We start from the raw sequence: 13684 nt of genomic DNA on the forward strand, positions 1-13684 counted from the left end.
AGTCCCTAAATCAGGAAAAGAAATTATAGACCCTTGATATTTTGAAGTATTTTGTCTAAATGCTGTCTAAACAGTTATATTGCCTAGTTAGAGTATGATTAAATTAACTGTTGAGAAATATAACCTATTGACAAAAATCATCAACCCCATAACAGAATAAAGAACTAATTTCTTACTTCGTTTTCAAAACTTTTTTTTTGCCAAAGATTATAACTAAGCAGAAACTGAGAAGAGTCTACATAAGTTCCCATGTTTTTTCCCATTCTGTCTAGTGAATTTTGGGGAGGTGGACATGCGAGAAAAGGAAACAGAGACTGATAAAAGGAAATCTGGTATCTTAAATTTCTGATAATTCCTTTGCCCCCACTTCCCTAGTGAGTCACACGAACTTCCAGAGTTGTTACCTAGGCAACCAAAGTACATAGAGTTAGCCACAAACATACCAGAAAAAAGAAATCACCAAAATAACCAATATCACTTCCCCCTTTTGGCAAACTTTAAAAGCACAAAGGGAAAAATAATAATGAGGAATTAATAATTTTATTCTTGCTAATTAAAAAAAAAGCCCAATAACTACACTGCTATGGGCTATTTACATTGAATCCAAAGTTAATAAAAGTAACAAAAACTTCAAGGCTCTGTATTTGTTCTGCTTTGTCTTATTACTGCCAGCTATATATTTATTTAGAAAAAAAGCTCTAAAGTAAAGTATCATGTGTTTGTGATACTTCTAAATTTGTATAGTTTTAAACATAAATTAAATAAAGGAAAAATACCTATTTATCCAACAAAGTGAAAAAAAAAAGTAGTGTGGATCTCTGATTTCTTTGGAACTCCCAGTAGGGAAATAGCTTCCACCAATGCAGATCAGCAACTGTGTCGTAAGAGAGTCTCAGAGAATTCCTAGGCACCCAAGGGCAAAGTGACTTGGCCATGGGTTTACAGCTTTTCTGTGTCAAAGACAAGATTTGAATATAGATCTCCCTAACTGAAAAGCTAGCCCGTTATCTATATGCCATGCTCTCCAAAGGAAGATAAATGTTAGTAAAAGATATTTAAATTTACATTAGAAAATAGAAACAACTGACTAGAAGAAATAGCCATACTTGATCTGTTTCTCTATTCATATTCACAAGTATATAAAACCTGCACACCTTGTTTTTGTTGTTCAGTCCTGACCATATGGGGTTTGCTTGGCAAAGATACTGGAGTGGGTTGCCATTTCCTTCTCCAGTAGATTAAGACAAACAGAGGTTAAGTGACTTGCCCAGGGTCACCCAGATAGCAATGAGTGTCTGAGGCCATATATGAACTCAGGTGTTCTGATTCGAGGCCCAGCACACTATCCACTGAGCCACCTTGCTGCCTCCTAGGCACACACCTAGGATCTTCAATTCCTACTCATACTTGGAACATATTCTGATGTACTCACCCCATATCTTCTAGAACTAACAATGAATGGTTTCTGGATTTGGTTTCCATTTAAGGTCACTGTAACTGAATTAAAGCAAAAGCCCTTAGAGAACCATTGAATGTAGACTATGATAGAATTCAATTGCATCCAGAAATAGAATAGAAGGAGTCAACCTCAGGAATTACTTAATAACTTCAGACAGAAAATAAACTATATTTTAATAATGGAATGATGCCAGTATATTTATATAACCATATTTATATAAAGTTCCAAGTACTTTAAAGATTATTTTTAATTTTTAAACTTAGTGGGGAGAGGTATTAATAACTTCTCTCTGCTCTCCATTCCCCAAACAAGAAACTTTGATTTGCCCAAGGTAACATAGCAAATAAAATCTTATCAGGGAAGTTTCATAATTTTGTAATGCAATTTATGATCTTAATCTGGCAAAAAACGAACCAAGGCCATGATGAAAGAGTCATAGAGTGACATTTAACTTGCAGACTTTAAAATGTGCTGCTAGTGTTCTTTTCATTTCACTTTCTTGTCAATACCTAGCATGAGGCAGTGAAAGGGGTTACTGAGAGCTGGGTTCTTACCAGTCCTAAGTCTGCCTTCTAACTAGCTAAGGCAAGTTAGGGGGCAGATTCTTCTTTGGCTCTGATTCTCTTATCTGCAAAATTATGGAGTTGAACTAGATCAAGGTTTTTTAACCTGAGGCCCTTTGACAACCAAAGGCATGTGAATAGATTTCTGGGAGTAACTTTATTTCAATATAAGTGGTTTCTTTTGTAATTCTATGAATATTATTCTATGTATCTAAAGGATTATTTTCAGAAGGGAGCCCACAAGGTTACACCAGACTACGCATAGAGACCATCACACTAAAAAAGTTAAGAACCCCTGGCATGGATGATTCTTGAATTCCCTCCCACCTTTGTAATTCTATAAATCATTATCTGACCAACTAAACAGCTTTATACCCCAGATCACAGAAGTAAAGTATTAAAATTAAAATACAGCACCCTAAAAAATCCCAGTCTGTTTAGAATGTTAAACAAAAAGGAGTTGAAAGTGATCCTAAGGACATTTAAAAAAATTATTTCATGCTTGGAGTTAAAAATCACTGTGGTTTGGAAAGAATGTTTGGTATTTTCATGTCATATCTTTTTAGCTATATATACATATGTGTGTGTGTATGTGTGTATGTGTGTGTGTGTATATATATATATATATATATATATATATATATAAAATCCTTTCTAGTAAACCTCAGAAGAGTATAGGATCAAAAAGCAGTATAAGCATTGTGTTCCCACAGTGCACTCTGTAGTTTCAGAATTAAAAACTAGAGATTGAAATTTGATCATGGTATTTTCCAGATAGAGATAAGTCCTGTACTGTGGTATATTTGAAGATTACAGATGAAAACTAGTTAAGAAATAAACACGTGCTTTAAGTGGCCAAAACTCCTGAAAGGCATAACTGGTAGCATCCCAACAATCACAATGGATATAACAATGGACAAAAACAAATTAAGATTTAGATTTTCCAGTAAAAGGTGAGGGAGTGGACTAAGGTTAACACAAGTTAGAATGACAAGTGTGAGTTCAAGTAAAAAAGGTGATAATTCTATGCACCAGATGAAATAGCTCTATGTATTACTTACCTGCCTTTCGGTGCCCATGACCCCAAAGACCAGTTTGAAGATATGATCCCCATCAGAGGAGGTATTCCAAAGGAGAAACCAAAGAAAGAGCAGGTAGCACCAGTGATTTGGCCATTCCAAGTCCTTCAAGCAGAAAGAATCTCTATGTCCCTAAATCCCAGCATAATGCGAGGTCTTCAGAGCCTATGAGGCAATGCTATACAGTGGAAAGCAGCTTCGATTTAGTCAGAAGATCACTTACTAACTCTTAGTTTGCCAAGTATTAGCTTACTTAGCTCTTAGTTATTTACTAACTCTGTGAATTTGGGCAAATTACTTAATGTCTCTGGTCCTCAGTTTACTTATCTGTAAAATGGAATTGATAACCCCAAATCCAAAGGAAAATCTAGTTTTATGACTTCAGTAAAGTAGGAGAGAGGCAGTTTGGCATATACTGGATAAAGAGCCTGCCAACGAGTCAGGAGGACCTGAGGTCAAGTCACTTAACCTCTCACTTCCCCCAAGCAACTCTTTAAGACCATAGGTTCAAAAACTGTGTCTGTCTGCCTGGATAAAGGGAGTTTCCTTAAGGGAGTTTCTACCTCATTGGAATAATAAAAAAGAAAAGAAAAGAAAAGAAAGAAATCTCCCTACTTCATAACGAAATTGAAACAGCCTTATAAGGGACAGAATACTTCAAACTCTTAATGCAATGAGTACATATTTTGTTGGAAACTAGGTGGAGCAGTGGACATTTGTGTGCTGGAGTTGGAATCAGTAAGAACTGAATTCAAATCCTAAATCAGATGCTTAATTAGATAGGTGACTCTATACAAGTCACTTAACCTCTATCAAAATCAACATGTATAAAATGGAACTCGACATTTTTCCTCCCAAACCCATCCCTCTTCTTTGTTACTATTGAGGGTAACACCCTTCCAGTCACAGGTTCTAAACTTCTGCTAACTTCAACTCATTCTTCCTCACTTCACACATCAGTTGCCAGATCTGAGAGCTTCTCTCTCTAGTCCCCTTCTCTCCACTCACAAAGTCACCACCCTAGCTCAGATCGTTATCGCCTCTCTCCAGCACTACTGCTATGGCCTTGTAATTGATCTCCTAGGCTCAAGTCTCTGCCCACTCCAAACCACTCTCCATACAGAGGCCAAAGGGATTTTCCTAAAGCATGGAAATGATCACATTATTCCCTTATTCCCCTATTCGATAAAATCCAGGGGCTCCCTATCACCTGTAGGATCAAATATAAACTTTGTTTGGCATTCAATGCTCCTCAAAGCCTGGCCCCTACTCCCTCACCTGCAGCCCTGTTACAGATGACTCCATTTCACACTATACAATCCAGCCAAACACCTTCAAATTGCTCTTCAAATATGACACTCCATTTCTTGTCTCCATTTCTTTGTGCAGGCTTTCCTTCATGCCTTTAATGCACTCTCTCCTTAGCTTTGCCTCTTAGAGTGCCTAGCTTCTTTCAAGGCTCAGCTCAAAGATAATCTTTCACACGAAGCCTTCCAGATCCTCCATTTCAGCTGCCCCCTCCCCCAATTACCTTGTCAATATTTTGAATGGAACCTGGCTTGAAGGGCCAGCTGTGTGGGAGTCTCTCTCCTCTTTGGTACAGATCAATGCCTGCCTTCGTGAGGGGCTGGGTGGAGTTGGCAAAAGCAGAGAGAGGAGACATCTGGTGACTTTGAGCAGAGTAAGTCATTTAACCTTACAGTTCTTGAGACAGCGCTCTTGGACTATACGCTTCAGGGAAGGTGCTAGTTCTATTGGTGGAGTGAGTTTCCAACTACTTCGAGCAAGTTACAGTTTGCCTAGTTTCATCAACTATAAAATAGGGATAAAGTCAAATGCAAAGATCAACTGAAGTAATATTTGTAAAACACGTAGCACACTGCTTGGCCCAATATCTAATTCCTAACTATTATTAATATTATTATTAATGAGATCAGAGGTGCAGTCCCTGTCCCTACGTAGGTACATGCTTGGTTCATCTTTGTATCCCTGGCACCTAGTACAGTACCTGAAATAGAATGGGTGCTTCATAAATGTTTGTTGAAATTCTAGTATATGATTATAATAGATTACTATTGTGCTGTAAGAAATTACAAAAGGGAAGTTTCTAGAGAAACTTTGGAATAATAATGATGATGATAATGATAGCAATAATTATTAGCATTTACACAATGTTTTAAAGCTTACAAAGTTCTTATCGAAATTGATCCATACAACAATCTTATGTTTGTTGTTGTTTGGTCATTGTTAGTCATGTCCATTTCTTTGTGCTCCCATTTGGGGTTTTCTTGGCAAGGGTACAGGAGTGGTTTGCCCTTTCCTCCTCCAGTTCATTTTACAGAGGAGGAAACTGAGGCAAACAAGGTTAAGTGACTTGCCCAGGGTCATACAACTTGTAAGTGTCTAAGGTCTATGAGGGAGGTGCTATTATTATTCCCATTTTGCAGATAAGGAAACTGAGGTTAAAGCAAGATTTGCATGAAAAGATGCAGAGTGAAGTGAGCAGAACCAGGAGAACAATTTCTATAATAACAACATTGTAAAGACAAACAACTTTGAAAGATTTGACAACTCTGATCAATGCAATGACCAACCATGATTCCAGAGGACCTATGAAGCATGCTACTCGCATCATGATAGAAAGGCAATAGACTAAAGAGGCAGAATGAGACACATAGTTTTGCACATGGACAATGTGGACATTTCTTTTGCTTGGCTACGAATTTTTGTTACAAGGTTGTTTGTTGGGGTTTTTTCCCCAATGGGAGGCATGGGAAGGGGGAAAAATGTTTGTTAATTGAAAAAAAAAAATAAAATAAAATTATACACTCAAAAGGGTTTTTAAAATTTTTTTTCTTGATAAAAATGATCTTCAGTCTTTTTTGCTAGTTGTATGTGGATCAAAATGCTTTACAAACCGTACTGCATATTCCTCATATCATTCTGATGAGATAACTAATACAAATGACACTTATTGGTTTTACAGCTTGGTTTTACAACAAAATTCCATGAGAACCTGGGGAATTGGCCCAGGCAATGGAAGAGATAATACTAGCATAGAGATCTGAAAGTATTTTTCCATTGCTGAGAATTCAAACCTGGAATATAAAGTAGAAAATTTTATTCCATACTGCTAGGATGATTATCCTGGGTTTTTTCTCTAATACATTTTCCAAGAATTTGGTTTCCTACTAGACAACGCATCAATAAAGCACATTGATTTAAATACTTACTATGTGCTAGGCACTAAGGATTTAATACAAATCGTTTCTATATTCAACATGACTGGGATGTGCTTGCCAAGGTGTGGTCCATAAGCTTTAAAAAACTAGAAAACAGATGAGATACAACAGAATTGGGGAAGGACAAATGCCATCCTCATTTCAAAAACAGGGAAGAGAATGGAGCCTATCACCTCTAGTCTACTGAGCTTTTTTTTTTCTGAGGAGATAATTTTATTCTCACCATCAGACTTTAGTTTTTCTTTTACAACTTCAATCCATTGATCTGAGTTATATACCCTCAAGAGCTAAGTAAAACAACTGATCCTTCTTCCATGTGATAGCCTTTCAAATACTTGAAGATAGTACCTTTCCCCACCAATTCCTTCTTTTTTCCAAAACAAGCATCCAAAGTTGCTTCAGTTGATTCTCATATAGCCCAAATTTGAGGCTCTTTACCATGATGGTTGCCACTCTCTAATCAGTCATTGCTAAAATTTAGCATACACAATGAACACAATACTTTGGATGTGGGCAAAGGAACATTCACCTTTCTAGTCTTGAACGTCGTGCTTATCCTGAGACAGTCCAAGATCACATTAACTTTTTTAAGTTGTGATATCATATCATTGACTCCTGTTGGGCTTCCAATTCACTCACAGCCTAGATCTGTTTCAGATGAACAGCTATCTGTCCATACCTCCCTGCCTTGTAGTTGTGACATTGAATTTTTTTTAACCCAAGTATAAGAATTTAGATTTATCCCAATTAAATTTCATCTTACTCAACTTGGTCCAGTGTTTTAGCCCATGCAGATTTTGTTTTGAATACTGTCTCTTTCCCAGTGTGTTAGCTCTCCCTCATAGTTTTGTGTCATATGCAAATTTCACAAGCATTCCTTTATCCAAGTCATTGATTAAATATTAAACAGCAGAGGCATAAGGATGAATCTTTAGCACATGCAAACGTAGATTTCCTTCCTAGATGATATTAAATCATCAATGATAATTCTTTGGGTCTTGCCATTCAATCAGGTCTTAATCTACCTACTAAGCTCATCTCTCTCTCTCTCTCTTTCTCTCTCTCTTTCACAAAAAAAAATCATGAAAGATTATGTCAAATGCTTTGTTATAAGCTAGACAAACTTTATCTCCTGCATATCTCCAATCTACTAGCCTTATCACAAAAGGAAATGGGGTTAGTATAGCATGACCTGTTCTTCTTCTTTTTGTTTTTTAATAGAAAGACATTTATCAAGTCCTTACTCCATGCCAGGCCCTATGGTCAGTAGCATGACCAGTTCTGGACAAGTCACGCTAGTCCTTAGTGACCACTGTTTTCTTTACTAGATGTTCATACATAACAATTAAGTTGGATAAAAAAGTCAGACCATCAAAAATCTTGGGCTAGAACATTGGGCCAAATCTAACAAAATAAAATTGAAAAGGTTTAACTGTGCAAAGTTTTCCATATGGGTTAAAAAAAATCAACTTTAAAAGTACAAAATGGAGGAGATATGCCAAGAAAACAGTTTATCTGACAAAAGATCTTTTTTTTAAAAATGGTATAGAGGTCAACATGAGTCAACACTGTGGGATGTGGCAACACCTTCCCCCCCCCAAAAAAAAAGCAAAAGCATGATATTAAGCTGCATTAAGAGAGACAAAGGGGCCAGGACTAGAGAGGTGATAACCCTTTTATAATCAGTCCAAGTCTGGAACACTGGGTTCATTCCCAGTGATTCACTTCAGTAAAGACAGCAATATTCAGGAAAGAAACAGAGAGGGCCAAAGAAGCTATCAAAAAGCCTGGAAATCATGCAATGTGAGGATCATCTGAAGGCACCCAGCATAGCATGCTTATACTGGAGGAGAGAAGACTTGGGGCAGGAGGAAGCAGGAGAGATGAGAGCTCTGTTTAATTTCATGAAATGTCTGTAATATACAAGAAGGATTAGATGTGTTCTACATGGTTCCAGAGGGCAGAACTAGGAACCATAGGTGGAAGTTGCAAAGAGGCAAATTTAGGCTTGATGTCAGAGAACATTTCCTAACAATCAGAGTTCTCAAAAACTGCATTGTATTTCCTGGGAAGATAAAAGATTACTGGAAAGATTCAAACAAATGCTGGATGACCACTTCTTGGGCTTCTTAAAGAGGAGATTTTTGGTCAGGTATGGTTTGGCCTCGATGTCCTTCCGTGTCTCTTCCAGCTTTGGGATTTTGTGTTTCTGTGATTGCCTTCTAAAGGACCGGACCTGGTACTTGTCAATCATTAGAGTGTGTGTGTGTGTGTGTGTGTGTGTGTGTGTGTGTGTGTGTGTGTGTATGTGTGTGTTCAGCAACTCTTAACAATTTTTCCTTGTTCTTTTACCAGTGCTTTTTATTCTTAAATTTATTCCAAGTTACAGAACAATAGGACCCCTCAGGTCTTTAGCTATTCCACTTTTTCCATCCCTCACCCGGCTATAAATACTCAAAATCCAAAACCTCTTCATCCACAGGCTCCCTTAAGAGGCCCCCCAAATGAAACACATGCTGCTGCCAAGCCTCTTTAGACTCCCTGCCTCTGCCTCATCTTGAAGGATTTTGGAGGGGGGGGAGCGGTATGGAGAGTAATGAATGTCATGACTCACTATCTGTTTCAAGTCTTGCCAGCCACAAAATTTAAAACAGAAGAGGATGAATTTTATTTTAATTAAAGAAATGGTGATCAAGCAGAGAAGTTTGTGGCATGAAGATTAGCACTATGAGAACTCCATGACCCATGCAAGTAGGGCTCCGTGCAAAAGGATGTCCAATTCAACTGTCCCGTGGGTGGCACATTATCTGCCCCTTCCCCCCACCACTCGGACCTCCATCATGCCATGATTTCTATAATAAAGACTGGAGAGTTACCCAGAGAAAATCAATATTGATACCAGTTACTAACAAGGAAATCAGGTTCCTTTTTTTGTGTGTTTTTTCCCCCTCCTATTGAAAGAGTCAATGTTGAAATTAACTTCTCCAATATAGTTTTCTGTTTTATCTATCCCCATTCATTTTGCTTAAGCACTTACCACGTGACTGGCCTTTTTGCTCTTTACATTTTTTCTTACAAATGAAAAGTTCTTACAGACACTGAACAAAGTCCTTTGGAGCCTGAAGCCAACGTGGAGCCTGAAAAAAAGTTTTTAAAAAAATGGCAAAGAAACATCCTTTAGGGTTCTTTAATTTTTTTTTTTATGACCAAGGCCTGAGAAACAAATCTTTCTGAAATGGATATATTGATCCTAATTCTTATTTGCTACAGGGGAAATTAGGTAACTTATTAAATTAATACTTCAGTGATATAGTAACAATCTTAAGCAACGTACCTAGCATTTTAAGTGCTGTTACTGTATTAGAAAACTGAAGGAAGAAAACCACAGGGAGAAAACGATTAAAGCCACAATATCCCATACTTCTTTTTACAAATGCAATTGCTCGTTCTATGTTTAATAGTCTATAGGAACTATTGACCTTTCACTTGACTCACCACCAACCTTCTTTCACCATGGAGTACTTGTTCTATTGGCCATTAAATCTCAGTATCTGGGCCAGAAGATAAATGAAAACACCTCCAAGAAGTGGAGACCCTGAAAAGTGTCCTGGTAAAATGGATCTGTCTTGCCTCTGTCTAGTTCAAAAAGTTTAAAGCAAAGGACTACAAGAACATGCTGACAAAGCTGTCAAGGACACTGATTTTGAAATGAAAATCATACTGTGTGGGTAGCATGAGTCAATGAAACAATTTCCTTAGTGATAACAGTTGCCTCAGTTACATAGATTACTTAGAATTCTCAGTTGCAGGCAGGCATTTTGATGGTTTTCTAAACCCCACTAGTCATTTCCTTTTCTCAATTGCTCACTCTTCTTCCAGGATACAGTCTTGTGGCTGTTTTGTGTGGTAACCCAGCAACTGCTACATATGGCATATTTTATGAAAATGGATGGGGCAATAAAAGTTGGATTTTCATGGCTCTCATATTAAAACTCACTCTTATTACATTGATTTTGTCTAACTTGATGGAATTGTTATGAAGAAGATAATAATAGTCTTTGGTGAGAAGCACAATAGGCCTAATCAGAGACAGTATGACTTAATAGAGCTTGCACAGGCTTCAGGAGACAGCGGAAGGTAGAAGGGCCTGGCGTGCTGTGGTCCATGGGGTTACAAAGAGGCAGACTCGACTGAACAACAACAAATGATTTAATACAGAATAGGACCCTAGATTTAGAGCCAGAAGGGACCCTGAAGGCCATCTAACCCAGTCCTCTCATTTTTCAGATGAGGAGCTGGGGCCCCAAGAAGTTAAATGATTTGTTCAAATTAACACAAGTAATAAGTAGCAGGGGGGAGATTGAACCCTAATGCTAAATTCAACAACTGTATCCACCATACCATGCTGCCTCCTTAAAAGTGACTCTGCTTTTTTTTTTTTGGCTAGGCAATGGGGTTAAGTGACTTGCTCAGGGTCACACAGCTAGTAAGCGTTATATGTCTGAGGCTGGATTTGAACTCAGGTCCTCCTGACTCCAGGGCTGGTGCTCTATCCACCACGCCACCCAGCTGCCCCCATGACTCTGCTTTTGTTAGGAGGATTCTAAGGCAGATGACAATCTCACTATACCTTCATAGATAAATCTCAGTGAGCCGCCTGAACTTAGTCATTAAGTGGATAACTAGTAGTTACATATCTGATAAGTAGAAAATGTGAAATTTGAACCCAGGCCTTCCAGTCCAGCTTGCTAACCACTATGACATTATAAACTAATTGACCTAAGCTTTTGAGCCATAACTCTGCTATGGTCTCGTTCAATCAGGCCTTTTACTGTCAATCCTCTGTAATTCACTAATATATTGGATGTATTTGCTATGGTCAAACTCCATGGAAGTTTGGGAGGTTTAGAATAATTAATAGTTGGGGCAGCTAGGTGGCTCAGTGGATAGAGCTCTGGCCTTGGAGTCAGGAGGATTTGAGTTCAAATCCAGCCTCAGACATTTGACATTAGCTGTGTGACCCTGGGCAAGTCACTTAACCCCAATTGCCTCACCAAAAAGCAAAAAAAAAAAAAAATCAAAGAATAATTAATAGTTGTCCATCCCTCTTACAAACTTCCCTTCTTCCACCAAGGATCCATAAACCTTTCAGTTGCCCAGGTTTTCAACTTTGGTGTCGTCTTCAATCTCACTCATCCTGAATACCCAATAAGTTGCCAGATCTTATCCTTTCAACTGCCAAAGCATTCCCTTCTCTCCACTCCAGTCAGGCCTTCATCAGGCCTGGAGTCTAACAATAGCTTTCCAATTGACTGCCCTCCTGTCTCACCCTAACTCCAATCTAAACTCCACACAGCTGTCAATGTGCATTCCTGAAGTGCAAGGTTGACTGTGAGACTCACTCCCATGTTCAACATGCTCTAGCAGCTCCCTATCTTTCTAAAATTAAAACGTGTATATGTGTGTGTGCGTAACACCTCCACAAACACTGTGATCCAGCCAATCTGGTTTCTTATTACTTCTTAAACATGACACTCCATTTCCTATCCCAGGACCTTTGCATTTCATGCCCCATGCTTGGAATGCACTCCCTCCTCACCTTGGCCTCTCAGAATTCCTAATTTCATTCAACTATTCTGTTTCAAATTTCATTCAAATATTCAAATTTCATTCAAGTATTCTGTTCAAATACCACCTTCTACAGAAAGCATTTTTTTCTGATCCTCCTCAGTAGCTAGAGTTTCCCCTCCCCACAAAAATGATCTTTTTATATATTTTATATATTTTGTATTGGCCATGCTGTTGGCAGATTATAAACTCCTCAAGGGCAGAGACTAGGTGACTTTCGTTTTTACATCCTTCATAAAGTGCCCAGCACATAGTAGGTGCTTAATAATTTTTTATCATATTATTAATACATTATTTAAAAACAAAACTTGATTTGGATTAATAAGAATTATGAATAACAATAGCTGACCTTTACATGAAACTTTATGCCATTACGAAATTTAATACAAAAACCCTGTGAAGTAAGAGCCATAAAATCTTTTTTTCCCTCTATCATAGATAAAGAAACTGAGACTCAGACATGAAATAAGTTCCAAAGACAGGATTCAAACTCAGGTCTTTCCAGAATCTTAAATGTAGCATTCTTTCTCTAATCAAATTGCCCCTCACAGCAAAAGTTGCATATGTGAATGCAGTCAGATATCTTGAGAAGAGGAATTCTTAAAAGTCTAGATGCCAAGTTCATATTTATTAGCAGTAACAAAAATAAGAAGGAATTTTATGCACGTAATGGTTCATTTATTTCTGATAAACGTATTCCAGGTAACACCAATTAGTTCTAACTGATTCCAAGTAACAAAGATTAATTCTACTCCCAAGGTCCAAATACACAGCCCACAATATTCCCCAGTATGGCCTGAACCAGATTAAATGTGGTTGGGAAATATTTAACAAAATAAATAAAAATGCAATAAAACATAAACGATATTATTATGTGACTTTCTAAGTCAATATGTATCCAAAAGGATTTTTTTTTTGGTTTTACGCAACTGGGGTTAAATGACTTGCCCAGGTTCACACAGCTAGTAAGTGTCAAGTGTTTAGTCTGAGGCTGGATTTGAACTCAGGTCCTCCTGACTTCAGGGCTGGTGCTTAATCTACTGTGCCACCTAGCTGCCCCTCAAAAGTATTTTTATGTACTGTTTGGTCACCCCTGTATCTATCTAAATTTAATGTTGTTGTTGTTCAGTTGTTTTTCAGTCATATCCTACTCTTTATGACACCATTCGGGGTTTTCTTGGCAAAGATACTGGAGCGGCTTGCCATTTCCTTCTCTAGCTCATTTTACAGATGGGAAAACTGAGGCAAACAGTGTTCAGTGACTTGTCACAGCTAGTAAGTGTCTGAGGCTGGATTTGAACTCAAGAAGATGAGTCTTTCTGACTCCAGGTCTGGCACTCTATTCACTATACCACCTAGCTATCCTTTTGAATTTAATACCACTTAAGCTGCTATCTACTATCATGATAAATTAAGGAATCCCTTACCTGTGTCAGTCCTAGAGTACCATGTAGTAGTACTGTATCACTGATTACTTAACCCTCTAAGACCCTAGTCACGTCTTTTTCAATGTGTATTATGTTGGTGTCATAAAGACATGGAACTCCTGCTAAAATCCAATTCCAATTCATCATGACAAAGAGAAAATCATGGATTTTCCACTGTTGCACGAGAGGAGTGCAAGCTCTAACAGGCCCTAGGAATCAGTCAAAGCATTTATTAAGCACCTACTATGATCCAGGCACTGTGCTAAGCACTGAGGACATAATTAAG

The 13684-nt window shown here is 37.9% G+C and overlaps 1 protein-coding gene across 3 annotated transcripts in view; it reads right to left on the reverse strand.

Annotated features, from left to right (window-relative positions):
• The window catches only part of TRDMT1 (tRNA aspartic acid methyltransferase 1), a 63717-nt gene extending 50267 nt beyond the window's left edge, over positions 1–13450 (reverse strand). Inside the window, exons 1-2 of one of the 3 annotated variants that reach the window (XM_078151923.1) lie at positions 13399–13450; positions 9381–9480 (exon numbers count right to left, since the gene is read on the reverse strand). The gene's annotated coding sequence lies outside the window, so the exon portion shown is untranslated. Of the gene's footprint in view, positions 1–3083; positions 3281–9380; positions 9481–13398 lie in introns of those variants that run through there. The other 2 variants (XM_020966866.2, XM_020966868.2) reach the window with 2 other exon arrangements.
• Positions 13451–13684: the final 234 nt, after the last annotated feature.

This window comes from Phascolarctos cinereus, unplaced genomic scaffold, assembly GCF_003287225.1.
Source record: "Phascolarctos cinereus isolate Bilbo 61053 unplaced genomic scaffold, phaCin_HiC Scaffold_1;HRSCAF=81, whole genome shotgun sequence".
Classification (NCBI taxonomy): Eukaryota; Metazoa; Chordata; class Mammalia; order Diprotodontia; family Phascolarctidae; genus Phascolarctos; species Phascolarctos cinereus.